This window comes from Triticum aestivum, chromosome 2B (genome assembly GCF_018294505.1).
Source record: "Triticum aestivum cultivar Chinese Spring chromosome 2B, IWGSC CS RefSeq v2.1, whole genome shotgun sequence".
In the NCBI taxonomy this organism is placed as follows: Eukaryota; Viridiplantae; Streptophyta; class Magnoliopsida; order Poales; family Poaceae; genus Triticum; species Triticum aestivum.
The window spans coordinates 462,917,644-462,940,082 of NC_057798.1; the positions used below are offsets into that span (position 1 = coordinate 462,917,644).

Below are 22,439 nucleotides of genomic sequence, written 5' to 3' on the forward strand. Positions count from 1 at the left end.
AAAATAGTGGGATTATCATTAACTAAAGTCATGACCTCTCCAAACCCACTTTTATCAAAAATACCATAAGATTGAACATTCTCCAAATATGTGGGATCTAAAGTTGACACTCTTCCAAATGCACTTTCAATATTATTGCAAACACTATTAATAATCTCATATTCATCATGGGGCTTAAATAAATTTTCAAGATCATAAGAAGAGTCACCCCAATCATGATCATTGCAACAAGTAGTAAACATAGCAAAACTAGCATCCCCAAGCTTAGGGTTTTGGATATTATTAGCACAATTGACATCAAGAGAATTTAAAATAAAATCATTGCAATCATGCTTTTTATTCAAGGAGCTATCGTAATTCTCTTCATAAATTTCTTCATCACAATTTTTAGATTCACAAATTTCAAGCAAAGCTTCATAAAGATAATCTAGTGCACAAAACTCACTAGCAATTGGTTCATCATAATTGGATCTCTTAAAAAGATTGACAAGCGGATGAGCATCCATATATCTCAGGTTCTCTACTTAGAAATAAATAAACAACTATTCCAACCAAACGAGCAAACGAGCCAAGTAAGACATCAAAGCAAACGAAAAGATGAACAGAAGAAGGGTGAATAAAATGGCAAGGGTGAACTGGGGGAGAGGAAAATGAGAGGCAAATTGAAAATAATGTAATGCGAGAGAGATGAGTTTGTGATGGGTACTTGGTATGTCTTGACTTGAGCGAAGACCTACCCGGCAACGGCGCCAGAAATCCTTCTTGCTATGTCTTGAGCTTGCGTTGGTTTTCCTCGAAGAGGAAAGGGTGATGCAGCAATCGTAGCATAAGTATTGCCCTTAGTTTTTGAGAACCAAGGTATCAATCCAGTAGGAGGCTCCTCAAAAGTCCAACGCACCTACACAAACAAACAAGAATTTGCAACCAACGCAATAATGGGTTGTCAATCCCTTCACGGCCACTTGCGAAAGTGAGATCTGATAGAGATAATATGATAAGATAAATATATTTTTGGTATTTTATGATATAGGTTGGAAAAGTAAAGATGCAAATAAAAGTAGACTGAAAGCTTATATGATAAGAGATAGACCCGGGGGCATAGGTTTCACTAGTGGCTTCTCTCAAGATAGCATAAGTATTACGGTGGGTGAACAAATTACTGTCGAGCAATTGATAGAAAAGTGAATAGTTATGAGATTATCTAGGCATGATCATGTATATAGGCATCACGTCCGTGACAAGTAGACCGACTCTTGCCTGCATCTATTACTATTACTCCACACATCGACCGCTATCCAGCATGCATCTAGAGTATTAAGTTCATAAAGAACAGAGTAACACATTAAGAAAGATGACATGATGTAGAGGGATAAACTCATGCAATATGATATAAACCCCATCTTTTTATCCTCGATGGCAACAATACAATACGTGCCTTGTTGCCACTGCTGTCACTAGGAAAGGATACTGCAAGATTCAACCCAAAGCTAAGCACTTCTCTCATTGCAAGAAAGATCAATCTAGTAGGCCGAACCAAACTAATAATTCGAAGATACTTGCAAAGATAACTTAATCACACATAAAAGAATTCAGAGAAGATTCAAATATTTCTCATAGATAAACTTGATCATAAACCCACAATTCATTGAATCTCGACAAACACATCGCAAAAAGAGTTATATCGAATAGATCTGCAATAAGATCGAGGAGAACTTTGTATTGAGATTCAAAGAGAGAGAAGAAGCCATCTAGCTAATAACTATGGACCCAAAGGTCTGTGATAAACTACTCACAACTCATCGGAAGGGCCTTGGGGATAATGTAGAGGCCCTCTGTGGTCGATTCCCCCTCCGGCGGAGCGCCGACGAAGGCACCAAGATGGGATCTCGCGGATACAGAAGTTGCGATGGTGGAAATAGTTTCTCGTGGTCGCCTCCGATGTTTTCAGGGTACATGGGTATATATAGGAGGAAGAAGTAGGTCGGTGGATGCTCGAGGGGCCCACGAGGGTGTGGGGCGCGCCGGGCACCCTCGTTGCCGCCTCCTCCGTTGCTTGACGTCCACTCCAAGTCCCCTGGATCACGTTTGTTCCAAAAAGATCGCTCCCGAAGGTTTCATTTCGTTTGGACTCCGTTCGATATTCCTTTTATTCGAAACACTGAAATAGGCAAAAAAACAGCAATTCGGGCTGGGCCTCCGGTTAGTAGGTTAGTTCCAAAAATGATATAGAAGTGTAAAGTAAAGCCCATAAACATCCAAAATGGGTAATATAATAGCATGAAACAATAAAATTTTTAGATACGTTGGAGACGTATCACTGCCACGCGATCGCCTTGATCAACCATCGCCGCCCTGTCGAGGCACCTTCAGGCAGCTAAATTCACTGTTTTGACCCTTTTTTCTTAGTTTAGCACGATCTAACGCTATGTGCAAAAGTTTTTGAATCTGACCTTTTTCCTACTGCCATTGTCTATGGCGGTAGGGTAACACACCCTACCGCCACGGCCTTTGGCGGTAGGACTTACCTGCACCATCACTTTCATTTTTTGCAGAAAGGACCCTACCGCCGAGTCGATGGCGGTAGGACGTGTAACCCTACCACCATAGGCTATGCCGGTAGGGTCCTTTTTGCAAAAAATGAATCTTTTATTGCATGCGTGTCTTTATTATAATTACATGCACGCCCCTACCGCCAAAGACCATGGCGGTAGGGTCCTTTTCACACCGAACAGGCGTAACGGTGTAAGTAAGTCCTATCGCCAAAGGTCTTGGCGGTAAAGACAATGACGGTAGAAAAAGGGTCAGATCCGAAAAAAAATTGCACATAGGGTCAAATCGTGCTTAAGTTAAAGAAAAGGGTCAAAACAGTGAATTTGGCCCCTGCATGCAGAGTAAAATTACGGCTCATGACACAACAAAGTTGATAAATACGAACGCTATTACAATATGGATGAGCAGTTCCGGAGTACTAGCTTATAAAATTACTACTCCCTCCATCCGGAAATACTTGTTATCAAAATGAATAAAAGATGATGTATCTCGAACTATTAGTAGGGAGTAGTATTTAACATGGATACAAGTTGAGAGTTTTCTGATTCTCGCGAAAAGGATAAAGCATTGACTTGAAGTTTAGATGAGGTCTGAAGAGTAGTTAAACCTGAGTCTTTTTTTAATCAATAAATAAATAATTACCCGAGTGCTTGTGCATCTACGCACTGTGACGTCGGAATTGTTACATGTTCGGAACTACAGCTGCTTATACAGCCCATGCCCACCAGTATGTCCATACTACTACAGAGCCCAAAGAAAACGGTAACTAATTCCTAACATAGTAACATCACGTCTGTTTTTTTTTGAGAGTACGCAATCGCGTACCTTAGCTGTACAGAAGGCAGAAATATATACAAGAGTTGAAGAATACATAAAGCCGTGGTGACCAACTAGTAGTCACGACTCGGCCCTCAGAACTCCACCCCTACATCTAACTCTACTACTCACAAAAAGTGGTAACTCTGTTAGCTCCTACCATTGCCCAAGCACGCAGATCGTCGAAAATTTGACCAGTGAAGCTAGCGATAGAAGAGACTACCCTTGTCGGACCAAAAACTAGTCCATTGCGATGTTTCCAAAGGCTCCAACAGATGAGCATGACAATCGAGTCAAAGCCTTTCCGAGTCTCCTTTGGGATCTGTTTGCGAGCATGCAGCCACCAATCTGCAATCTTATCATCTGTCGTGGGGACCAAGTTGGTCGTGATCCTGGCTCGAAGGAAGCAGCAGTGCCAGACTTGCCGTGCGAACACGCAGCGGAGCAAGATATGATCGACCGTGTCCTCCTCTTGGTCGCAGATGTAACAGGCAGATACTTGGTCTTGCAATCCATGTCGTAGTCGTCGGTCTGCCGTCCAAAGTCTGTATTGCATGGCGAGCCACATGAACAGCTTGCACGATAACGGCGCCCAACATCTCCAGATAGCCGCGGCTAGGGCAAAGCGAACACTGCCGTGCCACAACATGCCATCGGTAGATCGTGAGGTGTACGCTCCGCTGCTGTTCCATCTCCATACTGGGGAGTCATTTTCCCTCAAATCAAGCACCGTGTTGATCATCGTGTCCCAGAGCTGAATAAGCTGAAGAAGCCCATCAACAGATAGCTCACCCGAGATGTCATTTGCCCATCGATGCATGTACAGGGCCTCTCTGACAGTGCGCCTATTGGCCACTTGCGTGCGAACACGCTGTCGTACTAGTGGTGCCCTCTCTCCATTGCCCACTTTTCAATGAACAAGACTGTTGAAAGCCGCTTGCACATTGGCATCCATAGCTAGCGGCAAACCCTGCCAAGGTCTCGAATCATCCGTGCTTTTAAGCCATTCCCACCTTAATCGCAAAGCCAATCCATGCTTGTTCAGATCTAAGACGCCCAATCCACCAAGCTGCTTGGGCCGGCTTTTGCCATGCGACCAGACACTTGCCTCCATTGATTTGTTCAGAGCCCGCCCAAAAGAAAGCACGGCAGCTCTTGTCAACACGGTCCAACATCACGTCTGTTTCATCACAAAAAGGGAATGCTTAGGTTATCACAAAGTTTTAGTACAACTAGAATAGTTAAGAAAAAATATTTTTGTTTGCAGTGGTAAAATAACAAACAATTGAACTTAACAGTTACAGTATGGGAATGACCAAAATGCTCGAACTGATTAGCTAAGCCTTTTCCAACTCAAAAATGAAAGAAAATTACCTGAGCCTTGCGGTGTAGGGTACGTTGGCCGAGTGGAAGCCGTTGAGCTTGTTTGCGTTGGCAGGTGGTGGCAACTTGCGGTTCCTCCACGCCCTCCACAGCACCGTGGCGATTAGCTGGAGCGGGCTGCCCTGTGGTAGTTTGTACCGGTATCTCCGTCGGCCGGCGCGCCACAAGCGCCGCAGTGCTGAGCAGCGTGACGACCGCCGGTGTTCCGTACGCCCAGCCGCGGCCTAGATTATCGTGCACATATACAAGGAACGTGGCGGCGAAGAGTGATCCGACGCTTACGCAAAGATAGAAACGGTTGAAGAAAAACCTCAAGGCCTGCTGCTCCCGCGGAATACGGGCGTCAAACTGGTCGGAGCCAAAGCCAGACACATTCGCCTTCAGACCGCCCGCCCCTGCCGCCACAATGTACAGCGCCAGGTAGATCATCGGCAGCTGCCCGCCGCTCACCGTGGCGCACCCGTGCGGGTCCGAGCATGGCGGCGGCCGTAAGCTCGGCGCGGTCGTCGCGACCGTGAGGAGCCCGACGCCCTGTGAGAAAATCATGCGGTCAAATCAAATCCAACAAAATACCTAAGAATGCATATGTATACCATCGCGGTGATTATCGCATGCCGCCCAACTCTTTTAACACTGATCCACGCACACACACACACACACAAAAAAAACTCTTTTAACACGGAAGCAAAACTTAAAAAGATAAGAGGTCTCCAGTAAAAAACTAGCGGGCACAGGAAACGGGTTGTTACCATCGGAAATAAGAAAATGTCATGCTGTCAAAACAAGGTACAAGGCTAAGGGTGCTTGTTCTTACAATCGCGGTGATTATCCCTGAGATGACCGTCATGATATAGCGCCCCATTTTTGCGTCAGCCAGGAAGGGCCAAATTTCGTGTTTTGACCCTTTTTGCAAACAAAGTCGGGATCTGACCCCAGTTCGGAAAAATTTCGGGATCTGACCCTTTTGCCTACCGTCAGAGGGCCTGGCGGTAGGATTGCGTGCCCTATCGCCATACCCTACGGCGGTAGGCCCTTTGACGGCGATTGACGTGGAAAAGGGCCTACCGCCATCCCCTCTGGCGGTAGGGTCCTGTGTTCTGGATAAGGTGGGGAGGGGCTGGTTTGTGGGCCCCACCACCACTCTTCTTCCCCACTCATCTTCTTCCCCGTGCTCAGCTCCTCTTCCCCCTCTCCCCCCTCACAAACCCCCCCTAGATCCACTCCATTTGCTTGGGATTTCATCGGTGGATCCGGAGCATTTTCATCACCCAAGGTACCTCCCCCATTCCCCCTTGTTTTGATTGGTTGAGATCTTTGTTTTGTGTTGATTTGGTCAATTTATTGCAAACCCTAGGTGTTGATGTTGTTGTGTGCATTTATGATGCATTTATGGCTAGGGTTGTGGTTATGTTAGGGGTTGGTGTTAGGGTTAGGGTTAGGGATGTTGGGTGGTTATGTTGGTGGTTATGGTGGTGGTTATATTGGGGGTTAGGGTTATAGTGATTATGTTAGGGGTTATGGTTAGGGTTAGTGGTTAATGGTTAGGTTAACTTTAGTATGAATAGTAGTTATGCAAAATTTGTTCATTTGTCCATTTGTGTTGGTTGGATGACATATATGGATTGATTATATTGTTCCCATTTTCTTAGATGCATAAGCTCGTAAACGTTCATTATTTGGACAAGTCGACATTTATGCTTGGAAATGACGATGAAGGGGAAGAGGCTATGGTTCTTGACACAAGTCCAAGCTTTGATGATCTTGTAGTTCAAGTGAGAAGCGTCTTACATTGGAATGACCCAAATGCCGAGGTTAAGCTTATTGGGAGGTATGACGTTGGATTGGGAGTAAAGTCCCGATTAAAGAGTATGCCCATCACCTCCCAATTGCATTGGAATGTGTACAAGGAAAAAGTAGACGCATCACAAGACAAGTCTCTTGAGATCTTTGCCACAAAGGTTGATCCTCCTCCTCCTTTGCAAATTGATCTCAACCGCAATGCATCCTCCCCATGCATGATGACAGTGCCGAGGTGTATGTCCCCAATTCTTCTAGCCAACCACCAAGTAGCCAACCCAATGAAGATCATATCAACGCTAGCGCCATAGTACTCCGTCATGATGCTATTCCTCATGTTGAAGAAGATGCTATTCCTCATGTTGATGATGATGCTATTGTTGCTCTAGAGGAGGATGTTTACTCAGAGAATGAAGAGATCCATTACAATCCAATTGGTAACTTGGATGTCATTGTGCGGCAACAAGACATGGACCGTACCCTCCCTTATAACCGTATGTGTGGGTATAACTCAGATGACGAGGGTCCGGAGGAAGAGTTGGATGAGGGTGGGTTGACTGCACCAGAAAACGAAATCTACAAGAAGGTGACCGGCAAGGAGAGAGGGCCGCCTTTGTTTAGAGATGTGAGTCTTGCGGACAATGCAGTCGTTGATGGTGGGATGAGATTATGGTTGTCCGAGCCAACGCCGTGCCCCAAATTCAGTGATCCTCGACCAGAAAATGAGGATGAGAATGCTCATTTGAAGAAAGGCATCAAGTTTGGTTCTTTGCTAGAGTTCAAGATATGGTTGTGTGACTATGCCATTAGGAACCATAGGCCGTTTGTTGTTGGTCATTCAAATCAAAAACTTCGGTACACAGTCAAATGTGACAAAGAAGGTTGCAAATGGATGGTCCGCGGTAGAAAAATCAAAGAAACCGGGCAATGGGTCTTGAAGAGTCATGTTGGCACTCACACGTGCGTACCCCCGGACAAGGCCGACCAAAGCAAAGGACACCGTCAACTCACGTCGGAGTATCTAGGATATAAATTGTTGCATCAAATAGCACATGATCCAACCGTGAAGGTCAAGTTTCTCATGTCTTCAATGAGGAACAATTCAGACATCGATCAAGTACGGGAAGGCATGGATGGCGAAGGCAAACGCTATTAGGATGTTGCATGGTGATTATGAGGCCGCATATAACATTCTCCCCAAGATGTTGGCAGCAATTGCTCATCGAAACCCGGGAATGCGCCATCAGGTGGAGTCAATTGACGGAGTGTTTCGTCATGCCTTCTGGAGCTTTGGACAATGCATTGAGGCATTCACGTATTGTCGCCCGCTGTTGTCTATAGATGGTACATTCTTGACCGGCAAATACAAGGGCACATTGATGGTGGCGATGGCCCACTCTTCAAATGATAACGTGTTGCCGGTGGCATTTGCCTTGGTGCCTTCGGAGCACGATGATAATTGGTAGTGGTTCATGGGGCATGTGAGAACCAAGGTGATAGGCAAGCGAGAGGTATGCATTATATCGGATCGCCATCATGGGATTCTCAAAGCAATAGACGTTGATATTCCCGGTCTTCCAAAGCTTCAACACCGTTGGTGCATGAGACACTTTGTTGCGAACTTTTACCGGGTATGCAAGAGCAAGGAGTTTTGCAAAGACCTTACCCTTGTTTGCGTTGCTTTCAACACCGCCACATTCAAGACCCGATATGATAAACTCCTCGAGGATTTGGAGAAGAACAAAGGGGGGAAAGAATTCTTGGTTAGGCACTTTCCGGAGAAGGAAAAGTGGTCACGCGCTTACGATGAAGGAGGTATGCGATATGGGGACATGACAAGCAACATGGTGGAATGCTTCAACAATGTGTTGAAGGGTGTCTGTTCCTTGCCGGTGACCGCAATACTCAAGTACACTTTCATCAAGCTCAATGAGTACTTACTAAAGCATTCTGCAAGCACGGCCAAGTGGATTGGGGAAAAGATGGACTATCCATTAAAGGTTCATGATTGGTTGTTGCATCAAGCGCGCAAGTCTGCCAAACAACAAGTGATCACATATAATGAAAAAGAAATGATCTATCATTCGATGAGCCGGGTGGGACAACAAGGGACGGTAGGTCTTACGGTGGAGTTGCTTACGAGGTGCGCCTTAAAAACCGTTGGTGCCAGTGTGAGAGGCCACACAAGTATCATTGGCCTTGCTCGCATTTGATGACCGCAACACGGGTGAGAAACATGAACGTATCCGGTGGCACAATGGTGCAGTTGCACGAGTTTACATTGGAAAGAACAAGGTTGACGTGGGCACCTCGGTTCAATCCTTTCCTTGATGCCTCACAGTGGCCTGAGTATGTTGGGCCTGACATTGTGCCAGATCCCGCACTCATGGTGCCTATGAGGGGAAGAGGAAGAAAGAAGAGATTCCGGAGTGACATGGAAGATCTAGCTGGATACACCGGAATGAAGCAATTTGGTAGTGGTCATTTCATGGAGCCACCGGAAAACAACAATTGTGGAGAATGCAATGACACAAGACACAATGTTAGGACATGCAAGAAACGAAGAACCAACATGGGCACTAGTCAAACACATGGACGGAGCAGTAGCCTTGGAGGGGGCCGTGGCCGTGGAGGAAGGGCTAACATTGGAGGGGGCCGTGGCCGTGGAGGAAGGACTAGCCTTGGAGGGAGCCGTGGCCATGGAGGAAGGACTAGCCTTGTAGGGGCCCGTGGCCGTGTATCCGGTGGTTCTAGGACACGTCGGGTTGATAGGGGAAGGCCTATCGACGTGTTGCTCAATCCGGATGGTTAAATAATGTGAATGGTACTACTTTTAATATGTTCATGCATGTGTTGATATATTTGCCCCTTTACATGTCAATGTGTTCATATTTAGACTTAACATCTTTATTTGTTGTAGGGCATGGCTTCATCCGGTTCCATGACAAGGCCACTGTGTGCTCACCATGAAGACATGCCACACAAGTGGAAGGACGCATCTTTGGACAAGGTGAAGGAGAAGGATGTGAAGATTCCGCCATGTTGGTGTGGAGATGTTTGCAAGGTGAAGGAGTCCACCGATCGAAAGAAGTCATGGACCGAAGGAAGGAGATATTTTGTTTGCCCCAATTATGCTTACGATCGTGCGCTTCCAACTAACACCTATGACCTTCCACTGGTATGCTAGAGAAGTAACATGTTACTCTCAAATGTGTGTCATCACTAACATCCGTTTTATATGCAGTCACCGCCTCCTCTATGCAAGTACTTCAGCTGGATAGATCATGAAGTGCCAAAAGATATCCAAAAGGACCAATTAGAAGATTGTTTTAGGCGCCAACGGCTGTTCGAAGAAAGGTTTCAAAGAGGCTTGGAGGAAGAGCGTCGTCAAAAAGAGAGGATGGAGCGGAAGCAACGCGAGGAGGAGAGGTCACGCCAAGCGAAGCTTGCTCGTGAGGAGGAGAGGGCAAGAAATATTGCAAGAGCTCGCAAGGCACAAGAGGAGGATGAGGCACGTGACAGGAAGGGGAAATGGCCCCGTATGACTGAGTAAAGCCTTCGCCTTCGGTGGACTCGTCATGTAACCGGATGAAGCCATGGCAAATTTATCATGAACTATGTAGTACTAAGGCAAAAAGCCATGTGTCGTCAACTTGTCGTGAATGAATTTGCCATTTGTATTGAATTTGGTGTGAAGATGTTTGCAATGTGTTGTGAATGAATTTAGTTTGTTAGTGTATTCTGGGATTTGTCATGATTCTTATTGAAAAACTGTTGTGCTGTGAAGAGAAGTGGGATATAACAGAATAGAGTGCTCTGTTTTCGGTGTTAGAACCCTACCGCCATAGGCCATGGCGGTAGGGTGCTGGACTCTACCGCCAGGTTGCATGGCGGTAGGGGTGGCAAAGTTTCTGTGACGAAGAAACCAGAACCGTTGGCGGTAGGACCAGCACCCTACCGCAATGGCCTGTGGCGGTAGGGCCTGGTCCCTCCTCTCCCCTGTTTTGCCCCATATGTGTGGAATGTTAGCACAATATACCCAATTCTATCAAATATTAGAATGATCATCTCGCAAGCACATACATAACTCAACTCAACATAGTTCATTACATTCATGAATAACAAATGTTCAAACTTATTAAAACATGACCCGGTTTGGATGACATTGTTTGAAACTAATAACTCATGCTGAACAGCACATTTTCTAAACATGTAACATATCTCTCATACTTATCAGACGTTCAATTTGATCGTCACGCCCTTGATTACGCTTCAGTTGAAAGTCTGTGGATCCTGCCCAATGACCCAACACACCATTCATTTCACGGAACCAAGCCCATGCATCACGGCGAGCGGGATTCTCTGACACGCCCTGTTTGATTGCCCATCCTATGACCTGCCCGGGTTTCCTCAAGTCCATCTCACGGAATTCTTCTTTGCTTGCAGTGAACGCAATCTCAACTGCCAAAGCGTGTCTGCAAGCATATTCCCGGTCTTGCAGCTGATCAAGCATCCTCTCTTTCTCCTTCACAAGCTTTCGGAATGCTTTTTTCTCCTTAGCAACAGAAGGTTCCTCGATAAAGTGATACTTGCTGAAATCCTTCATGGTCGCATTTGCCTCATCACAACTCTTCAACCATGCTTCACATTCCTTATTCAAGCAACGGTGTCGCTCCGCCATGATCTTCTCACACGCCATGTTCATAGTCATGGATCGACTGTCCATCCTACATGAATATACGGGTTTAAGATGACATAAACAAAAACATAAAATAAATTAAGTAGAGTACAACACTCGGTTACTTGACATGACATACAACACCAAGTTCTTAATGAGTTCAAATGTTAAGGGTACAAGTCATAGTAGTTCAAACGACGACCAAGCATAGGGTACATGTCATTACAGTCCAAATGACAAAGATTACATAGCCTCATGCAATACTATGCGGCGTACGGTCCCGGGTTGCAACAAATAACATCATTTCTTTCTTTGACCCATGCCCAACGAGATGCATGGTTCTCATCCGACGAGAATGGTTGGCAAACTAACCAATCAATGACCTGACCATGATTGCCCATGTCTATCTCAGCATATTCTGTCGTTGTCGCACACAATGTAATTTGCATTGCAAGATCACGCCTACAATTTTTTTTCCACCGTCTTGAGCTTCTTCATCAGCCTCTCCTTTTTTGTTATAAAATTTTCGGAACGGTCTTTATTGAAATAATTATATGAAAAGGCCCTACACTCCGCATTCAACGCATCAATGGCTTCGATCCACAAGTTCATCTTTTCCTCAATCAATTCGTGTTCACGGTTCGCCGCCGCCTCAGCAGAAGTTTCAAAGAAAACGAACGGTGCCATCCTACAATTCAAAAAGTTGCTATTAAAATAACTTAGATTTAATTGATTTCTTAAGCATAACCTAATCCCCATTATGTACATTAAGATTAGCACTAGATCTAGGCACACAAACTTTTCTACAAGCAATTCTAAGCACATCATACATAAGGAAATCACAAACATAAACCTAAATGGATCATAGTAATTGATTTGACCACACCAAAATGATGAGCTAGGGTTTGCAATCAAATGAGCAAATGCAAAGTAAACAAAGATATCAACCAATCAAAATGAGGGGAAATAAGAGAGCCACCTTGAGTGATGAAAATGGTAAGAATCCACCGGAGAAATCTCAAACAAATGAGAGAGATTTGGGAGGTTCTTGTGCTTCAAAGAAAGAGGGGGGAGAGTTGAGCTCGGTGGAGAGGTGATGTGGGCTGAATGAGTGGTTGAGGAGGGGGGAATATCCAGCCCCTCCCCACCTTATCCAGAACACAGGACCCTACCGCCAGAGGGTATGGCGGTAGGCTCCAGTAACCTACCGCCGTAGGGGATGGCGATAGGCCCTTTTCCACGTCAGCGCCTGCCAACGACCGTCAGTCGCCGTCAAAGGGCCTACCGCCGCAGGGTATGGCGGTAGGGCACGCAATCCTACCGCCAGGCCCTCTGGCGGTAGGCAAAAGTGTCAGATCCCGAAATTTTTCCGAACTGGGGTCAGATCCCGAAATTCTTTCCAAAAAGGGTCAAAACACGAAATTCGGCCGCCAGGAAGCCTCCGACGAGGGCGAGCAGGTTCAGAGTCGCCTCAAAGTTGGTGACCATGCTGGCTGACGTGGCCTCGTGGACGTGGAGATTGGCGATAAGTTATGTCATGAGGCACTTGGTGATGGCCGTGACGCACACGCGCTCTGCCAACTCGGCGCTTGGCGGCAGCTATCCATCCTCCCGTGTGGGCCCTATCGGCCGGCTCGCCGGTGAAGTCGACCGACCTATCGTCATCCTGCAAGTACACCCATCACACTGTCAGCAAGCAGCAGTGTTATTGGCCCGTACTGGTATGCTAAGATTCTAGCGTAACGGGCGGGATCCATACCATGGATTCGCCGTGCGAGCGATATCGTACCACCGTTGGCGTAGGCTGGTATTGGTAAGAGCATCTCCAGCCGTTCGGCCCCCCAGGGCGCACAAAAATCGCCCCCTGGGGTGAGCCAACGATTCTTTCGGCGTTGGGAGTCATTTTGCGTCCAGTCGTCGCCCCCAGCTCGCCCCCAGTCATCGATTTTGGTCGACTTATTTTGGCGAAAAAGGTCCATATGGGCGAGAATAGTCCCATATTCGGCGTGATTCGCCGTGGCTCGGCGTTCAATTATCAACATAAATATTTTTTTATCACATATTTCATCACATAAATTTCAAATACTTCAACAAAATAGTACAACACATAGTTCAATACAAATTATATAGTTCAACAAATAAAAACTCATATTTCATCACAAGTACCACACTGCAACTGCATTTGGCGCCTTTGTACATCCCCTGCCAAGCAAATGGGCAATTTTTCCATTTCCAATGCATGCAGTCGATGCTTCCAAGCATCCCAGGAAATCCTCTTGCTGCATTCTGTGCTAGGATCCGAGCAGTGTCTTCCGCATTGGGTGTTCTCAAGTATTGCGGTCCAAACACTGCCACCACTGCCCGACAGAACTTGTAGAAACACTCTAGGCTGGTGGACTCGGCCATGCGCCCATAGTCGTCGAGTGAGTCACCGGGAGCTCCGTATGCAAGCATCCTCATTGCTGTCGTGCATTTCTGGATGGAGGTGAATCAAAGTGTACCGGTGCAATACATCTTGCATTTGAAGTAGTTGTCGAACTCCCGGATGGAATTCACAATCCGGAGGAAAATCTTTCTGCTCATCCGATAACGGCGCCGAAATGTTATTTCGCCGTGAAGTGGAGCATCGGCGAAGTAGTCGGAGTAGAGCATGCAGTAGCCTTCGAGACGATGCCGGTTCTTTGCTTTCACCCGCCCCGGCGCCTCGCCGCCTCGCCGTGGCTTTTCATTGCTCGCCAGTAGCTGGGCGAGGGCAGCGAGCACCATGAGATGCTCTTCTTCCTGGACGTCGGCCTCGGCTTCCTCCTCCAGCAGCGTGGCGAGCACTTTTCCTCATCATCCGAGTCCATCGCCGAGGCAGGCAAATCGCCGAACACCTTGCGCGCGGTGGGCGTGCACCCGCCGCAAAACTGCCCCTCCGCGGCCGGAAACGGCGGCCGGAAACGCCCAGCTGGTGTCGGAGGGGCTGTCGCGGCGAACCTATGCTATTTTTCCGGCGGGGAATGGCTATCTACCAATGAAGGGCGGCGGGGCGGCGCCGGGATATACCTAGTTGCGGCCGAGAGCGCGGGGGGTGGGAGGCAGTCGAGGAAGAAAATCTTGACTTTTCACTTGACGGCGTGGGCCAGCCGCGCTTTTCCCTTGCGCTGGAGCCCCCAAGCGCCCCCTAGCGCGCCAGGTTCGGCCTGCGGCCGCCGGGCGAAAAAAGGGCCGAACCAGCGCTTTTCGTCGTCCTGGGGGCGCGACTGGGCCGTTTTTTTGGCACCGGCACCGAAAAAGTCGCCTGGGGGGTCCTGTTGGGGGCGCGGCTGGAGATGCTCTAACGAGTCCAATTTATAGAGCGAGTTGCGCATGTGCGCAGGATTCCTCCATGATTTTTTCTGAATTAAATTCGCTTGGAAGCGAGAAGGCGTTGGATAGTATTGGCGACCTGAAAGCGCCTGGTGCTGACGGCATGCCGGCGATCTTCTACAAGAAATATTGGCAGCTTGTTGGTGACAGCATGGTGCAAGAGGTTTTACATGTGTTGCAAGGCGGCATTGTTCCTGAGGGTTGGAAGATACCCTAGTGGTACTTATCCCAAAGGTAAAGAACCTAGAACGGCTAAAAGACCTACGCCCTATTAGCCTTTGAAACATTGTGTACAAGCTTGTGTCCAAGGTCATCGCCAACAGGCTCAAATGCATCTTGGGAGAGATCATCTCGGACAATTAGAGTGCATTCGTCCCGGGGAGGCTTATCTCAGATAACACACTATTGGCCTACGAGATGTCACACTTTCTGAAGCGTAAAAGATCGATAGCTACTGGTTTTGCGGCGTTGAAGATGGATATGAGCAAAGCCTACGACCGGGTTGACTGGAGTTTTCTGGAGAGAATCATGATCCGGCTAGGTTTTTGTGAGGACTTCGTGCAACTGATATCAAAGTGCATCAGGTCGGTCTCGTACAGATTCAAGATAAATTCGTCTTACACCGACCCAATTGTGCCAGGCAAGGGGCTCCGTCAGGGAGACCCCATCTCCCCCTACCTCTTCCTCATTTGTGCGGAGGGCTTCTCGGCGTTGCTCCAACAAGCCGAGAGGGCTGGCAGGCTGAAAGGCATTCAAGTGGCTCAGACAGCTCCGATGGTGTCACACTTACTGTTTGCCGATGACTCTTTCCTTCTGTTCGAGGCCACTGAAGAGCGGGCGTCTGAAATAAACCGTATCCCGCAGATCTATGAGGCTGGGTCGGGTCAAATGGTAAACCGGGAGAAGTCGTCCATTATGTTTAGCCGGAATACGAAGGCCACAGTCAAGGGTGCAATGATGGATATTCTGGGACTGCAGCAAGAAACGACCAATGACAAGTATCTGGGTTTCCCGCTTTATGTGGGCCGCTCAGTTAAGAAATGCTTCGAATACATAAAAGACTGGCTATGGGCTAGAACCCAGGGGTGGCTAGGATGGTTCCTCTCAATGCAAGGCAAGGAAATCCTAGTGAAAGCAGTGGCACAAGCGATCCCGACGTATGATATGGGATGCTTTGATCTGACCAAGGGGCTTTGTGAAGAACTGAGCAATATGATCTGCAAGTACTGGTGGTCGCAGCAGAAAGATGAGAGGAAGATGCACTGGGTGAGTTGGGAAAAGATGAAACTACCCAAGGAGGACATAGGGCTGGGCTTCAAAGACATCTATTCTTTCAATCTGGCGATGCTCTCAAGACAGGTGTGGCGTCTTCTGCAGTCCTCAGACTCCTTGTGCACTAGAGTATTGTAGGAAAAGTACTACCCCAACGAAAACATTCTTTCCGCTGTACCAACAACGGGCATGAGCTATACTTGGCGCATCATTCTTAAGGGGTTGGAGATCGTCAAAGAAGGGTGTATCTGGAGAGTGGGGTTGGGGGAAAACATAAGGATTTGGGATAACCCGTGTCTCCCGCGCGATGTGTCGAGATACCCAACCACCGGACAAGGGCAAAACATTCTAACCAAGGTCTGCGAGTTGATTGACCCATCACAAAACTCCTGGAACGAGGCGCTCGTGTGACAAACTTTCAACCAAGAGGATGCAGAATCCATCCTATCCATACCAGTCTTTGATCAGCACGAAGACTTCATTGCTTGGCACTTTGATGCAAAGGGCCTTTTCTCTGTCAGATCAGTCTACAAAGTGCAGGTAAGCTTGGTGAGGAACGAGAACCAGGTGCATCAGGGTGAAGGAGCATCAAACGCAGGTTGGCGCAATGCTGTATGGCGAGGACTTTGGAAAATCAGCTGCCCCAGCAAGGTACACCACTTCATGTGGCGGTTCGGGCACAATAGCCACCCCCTCCATATGAACATCGCGAGGAGAGGAATTGAATTAGATACACGGTGCGCGGTGTGCGAACGCCTGTTTGAAGACAGAGGCCATTTCTTCTTCAGATGTAAATGGGTCAAGCAGGTGTGGAGGGCAGATGGCCTCGACAATGTCAGACATGATCTAATGACAGCTTCCTCATCCTTGGAAGTACTGGAGAAAGTCTTCGCCCTGCCAAACATGACAAAGCTCAGGGTTATCGGTCTACTATGGAAATGGTGGAGTGACCGCAACAATATTAGACACGATGATCGGAGGACCCTGGCAGAGATGTTTGCCAGCCAGCTGATGGTCACTGCTGCGGATTGGAGCGAGTTCCATGCGAAGGTTCCAAAACCACCGCCACTGGACCATGGTCGATGGAAGCCACCACCTCAGGATTGGATCACAATCAACCTGGACGCCTCCTTTCTCGCCACCAATAGACAGGGAGGCTGGGGCTGCATTGCCAGGGACACGCTCGGGGACGTCTTGTTTGCGGCAGCGGGGAACCTCGCTAACCTCACCTCGGCCACACATGCTGAAGCTTGGGCCCTAATGAAAGCCATTAACCTGGCAGAAAGTTTCGGCATGGGGTGGGTAATCTTCATGACGGATTGTCTCCCACTGAAACAAGCGCTGGATGCCAATTTGTCTGATCGAAGCCAACTCGGGTGCCTCTATTGCGAGTCCAAGTATTTTTTGCAGTTGGGTTTCATTGAGTATAAAATCTTGTTCGAGCCTCGCTCATGTAATAAACCAGCCCATCTGTTGGCTGGCCGAGGTGTAAGGATGGGCATCGGTAGTGACCATGTATGGACCACGAACCTCCCCCTTGATGTAATGGGTGCTATGGCCGACAATTTTAGTCGAGCCCACTAGCTGATGGAATGCATGGTGTTCCAGATCAAAAAAAAGATTGGTACCCGCCCTTTCACAATCGTCAAGTCCGTCTAGCACAGGCTCTCTCAGTCACACAGAATTAGGCGCCGATGAACTTCTCTGCCACCTTTTTATCCTTTGATCCGCCCCGCATTTACCTATTGTTCACCCTTATTCTGTCAGAGTCTTATCTAACTCTGTTACTACAGAGTTTTGTATACATCATTAAACGAGCATTTTAGGAAACACCGACCGAGGGCTGTGCTCTGAATAAACTCCGGCTATTGTTAGTTGAAGGTTGGATGGCATATGGGGAGGGAGAACATGATCAGGCCCGATTGATGGCAGAGAGAGAGGGGATGTCGTGTTTTTTTATACTTAAATGACTTATGTTAAAACCTGATTGCTCCCAACACCCCCTAAATGCACCATGGAAGCAATAAAGTTGTTGCTTTCCCTCAAAATTTTAAAACCTAATTGCTTCATTGGCTGGAAAAACTATAAAATCTTATTTTCGCATCTGGTCCCTAGTATAGGTGGATTGAATTTTTCTCCTGAGCACCCCTTGAGGGAGTCCTGGATTAGGGGGTCCTCGGGTGTCCGGCTATTTGATATGGGCCAAACTAATGGGCCATGAAGTACAAGTAGAAGACTTTCCCCCGTGTCCGGGTAGGACTCCCATATGCGTGGATGCCAAGATTGGTGTCCGGATATGATATTTCATTCTCTACAAACCGACTCTGTACAACCCTAGATCCCTCTAGTGTGTATATAAACCGGAGGGTTTAGTCTGTAGAGGCTATCAGAATTCTCATAGGCTAGACAACTAGTGTTTAGCCATTAAGATCTCGAGGTAGATCAACTCTTGTAACCCCTATACTCATCGAATACAATCAAGCAGGACGTAGGATTTTACCTCCATTAAGAGGGCCCGAACCTGGGTAAACATCGTGTCCCACTTGTCCCTTGTTACCATCGATCCTCAAACGCACAGTTCGGGACCCCCTACCCGAGATCTGCCGGTTTTGACACCGACATTGGTGCTTTGATTGAGAGTTCCATTGTGTCGTCGAAAGAAGGATCGATGGCTTAACTCGTCATCAGCGACGATGCTGTTTTCGGGGAGACTTTTCTCCCTAGCCAACTCTTTGTGTTTGGCGGTTTCGCTCTACGCGCCAATTCAGCTGGTCGCCTCGAGCAGATCGATAGCTACGCCCCTGGTCATCAGATTATGTTTGGAAGCTTGAATTACATTGCTGATATCCGAGGAGACTTGATCTTTGAAGGGTCCACGGCCTTGACTGTCGCTCCTTGTTTACATGGAGGAAGCCCGTCGGATCCACCATCAGACTTCTCTCAAGGATAAACTCTCGTGTCTGCCCGGGCCTTAGATCTAGAGTGGACCACTCTGGCCGAAGACGGGAGGATAAACCCCGCCGTACTCTCTCCCATTACGGAACCCCCAGCCGGAGAGCCAGAGGCGACCATGCCGTCGGCGGGCCCGGAGTCAAACATGACTCTTCCTGTCATCGGGAAGCCGGACTCGTCTCTGGATGTCAACTCCGAACTCCCGAGGTCTGTGTCTCCCAAGCTTGGTCAAGTAATGATTACCGGACCCGGATCCGTAGGTCCTCAGGCACTTGTCCAGCCTTTGCTCCTAAACGAGGCACTGGACTTAATGCGACCTCTCGCCATCACGGAAGTGTTGCTTCCGAACTACACCCAGCCTAAACTGGGGGCTGAGAGTAAGGATTTTTACGTCCCACCCACCACCCACTTAATAGCCACTATCGAGGACCTAACCGACATGCTGGTCTATGCCTCCGAAGATATCGATGGTTTGGACGATGATGCCAGAGCCGAACCAGGCCAAAACCAGCCTATCACGGGGCGTTGGACGACCACTTCTACTTACGACGTGTAGATGGTGAATACGCCCGATAAGAAGGACGATGATGGCGCTCAAGACCCAATTGAAGACAAACCCGTCGAGGCACCACCAAAGCACCGACATCAGCGGCACCGCTCACGATCGTGTCGGGAAAAGAAAAGCAATACCAGCACCAGAGTGACATTACGGACAATGTTGAAGACCCCGATCACTCCATTGAACCTGAGTTGAGCAGGAGGAGAGGGAAGAGGGTCAATACAGCCCTGAACACGCCGATCACGAGGATTCAAAGGACAACAACTATTTACCTGTCTCTGAAGAAGATGTTAGCCTCGACAATGAAGATTTCATCATGCTAGAGGAACCCCTCGAACAAGAACGCTTCAAGCGTCAGCTCATCGCCACTGCGAGGAGCCTGAAAAAGAAACAACAACAACTTCAAGCCGAATAGGATACGCTCAACGACAGATGGACCAAGGTCCTGGTAGCCAAAGAATACGACCTCGAGTGCCCAACAAAGAACTACCCAAAGCGCAGGCTGTTACCATAATTCGACGACGAGGCCCTTGCACCAATACCATCAAGATACAATCATGCTGATCAACCGGAACGACCACCACGTGGACGGGACAAAGCGGCTACTTACGGCGAACACCAGCCCGCACCACCTTGCCGTAGAGGCAAAGAGATAGCGGCTCCGGGCTACACCTACGACTTACGTCAGGACCTGGATAATAGAGTCGGCCAGACCAGACCAATCTACGGATCAAGGGGACGTGCTCCAACATGAGACGGCGGCCATCAAGCCTAGCGCGACAAGCATAACCAAGTTCGGACCGAGAACCGAACACGGATGTCATCCGAACTCCGTCGTGATGTTGCCCGATATAGAGGCGTCGCATACCCCATGTGCTTTACTGATGAGGTAATGCAGCACTAGTTTTCAGAAGGGTTTAAACCCGTAAATATCGAGGCATATGATGGAACGACAGATCCCGTTGTATGGGTTGAAGATTTTCTTCTCCACATTCACATGGCTCGCAGTTATGATCTCCACGCCATTAAATATCCCCCCTAAAGTTAAAAGGACCAGCACAACACTGGTTGAATAGCCTCCCAGAGAACTCCATTGGTAGTTGGGAGGACTTGGAGGATGCTTTTCGAGACAACTTCCAAGGCACTTATGTCCGGCCACCGGACGCTGATGACCTTAGTCACATAGTCCAGCAACCCGGAGAGTTAGCCCGCAAGCTCTGGACTCGGTTCTTAATTAAAAAAAAAACAAATCATCGACTGTCCGGACGCCGAAGCCTTAGTGGCCTTTAAGCATAGCATCCGTGATGAATGGCTCGCCTGAAACCTCGGTCAGGAATAGCCAAAAACTATGGCAGCTCTTACTGCACTTATGACCCGCTTCTATGCGGGCGAGGATAGCTGGTTGGCTCGTAGAAGCAACATTCCAACGTCCCTGGCACCTCTGAGGCCAGGGATGGCAATGGAAGGACACGCCATAATAAAAATAAATGTCGAAGCAACAACGAAGAAACTGAGGATACGGTGGTAAACGCCGGATTCAGCGGCTCCAAACCCGGTCAGCAGAAGAAGCCATTCAAGGGAAATAGAGACGGTCCATCCAATTTGGACAAAATACTAGATAGGCCTTGCCAGATTTATGGCACCCCTGACAAGCCTGCCAACCACACCAACAGAAACTGATGGTTTTTTAAATAGGCCGGTAAATTAAATACCAAACATAAGGGGAAAGGATCTCTAAGAGAGGACGATGATGAACCCCGCCCTCCGAACACTGGGGGATTGATGAAGTTTCCCCCTGAGGTGAAAACAGTGAACATGATATATGTTACACATATCCCAAAGAGGGAGCACAAGCGCGCACTAAAGGACGTCTACGCCGTAGAGCCTGTCGCCCCAAAACTCAACCCATGGTCGGCTTGTCCGATCACCTTCGATCGCAGGGACCACCCAACTAGTATCCATCATGGAGGTTCGGCGACCCTGGTACTCGATCCCATCATCGATGGGTACCATCTCACTAGAGTCCTTATGGATGGTGGCAGCAGTTTGAACCTGATCTATCAAGACACTGTCCCTAAGATGGGTATTGACCTATCAAGAATCAAGCCTAGCAACACTACCTTTAAAGGAGTGATACCTGGTGTGGAAGCTCGCTGTACAAGCTCCTTAACATTGGAAGTAGTCTTCGGTTCTCCGGACAACTTCCAAAGCAAAGACTTGATCTTCGATATTGTCCCTTTCTGCAGTGGTTATCACGTGCTACTTGGACGGACTGCTTTTGCCCTCTTTAATGTAGTCCCACATTATGCTTACTTAAAGCTCAAAATGCCCAGACTGCATGGTGTCATCACAGCCAATGGAAATATGGAGCGCTCCCTCCGTACTGAGGAGCACACCACGACGCTTGCAGCCGAGGTACAGTCCAGCCTCATCAAGCCGAACAACACATCGGTCATTAAGACCCCTGACACTGCCAAGCGAGTCCGAGCCACGCTACAACATAATAGCTCGGCAGATCCAGAGCTTGCATAGCAGTTTGACCTCCACCGATCACCCCATATGGTTGCGGCATATGTATTGCGCGTGCATAATTACACACTTCAAATACCTTGGCAGAGCCGGGGGCATACTGTAGAAAAGGTCTATAATACGGCTTGACCCTATTCGGACCTTAATCTTTTTTATCTTTTCGTTTTTTATTACAGGTTCATTAAAAACCTACCTACTCTATGGTTGTATAGGGGCTCTTTTCCAGTCTCCCCTTTTTATAAGAGACCACCGACCTTTCCTCTCAAAGGATTTTTCACCAAGGAGAAATGGCGTAGACGTGCGACAGGGCACCACTGGGATCTTCAAGACCACTGTTTTTAGGCCATGTGTAAAACTTTCCCTTGTGTAAACTCTCGGCATGTAACATAGCCTTGGTACTCATGGCATTATCTGTAATAGCGTGTCATGATGCATTAACCAGTATATAAAGGAAATAGTTGATCACCACTTTCATTTGGTACTGATTTATTTTGTCACCGGTATTCCCCTCCTTACTCTAGATTGCTGCAAGTGTTTTAATCCGGCCTTAAA

General features: G+C 47.9%; 1 pseudogene; it reads right to left on the minus strand.

Moving 5' to 3' along the window:
* Positions 1–4,736: 4,736 nt before the first annotated feature.
* On the minus strand, positions 4,737–5,326 carry LOC123041403 (protein NRT1/ PTR FAMILY 6.4-like; annotated as a pseudogene).
* Between the last annotated feature and the right edge of the window lie 17,113 nt (positions 5,327–22,439).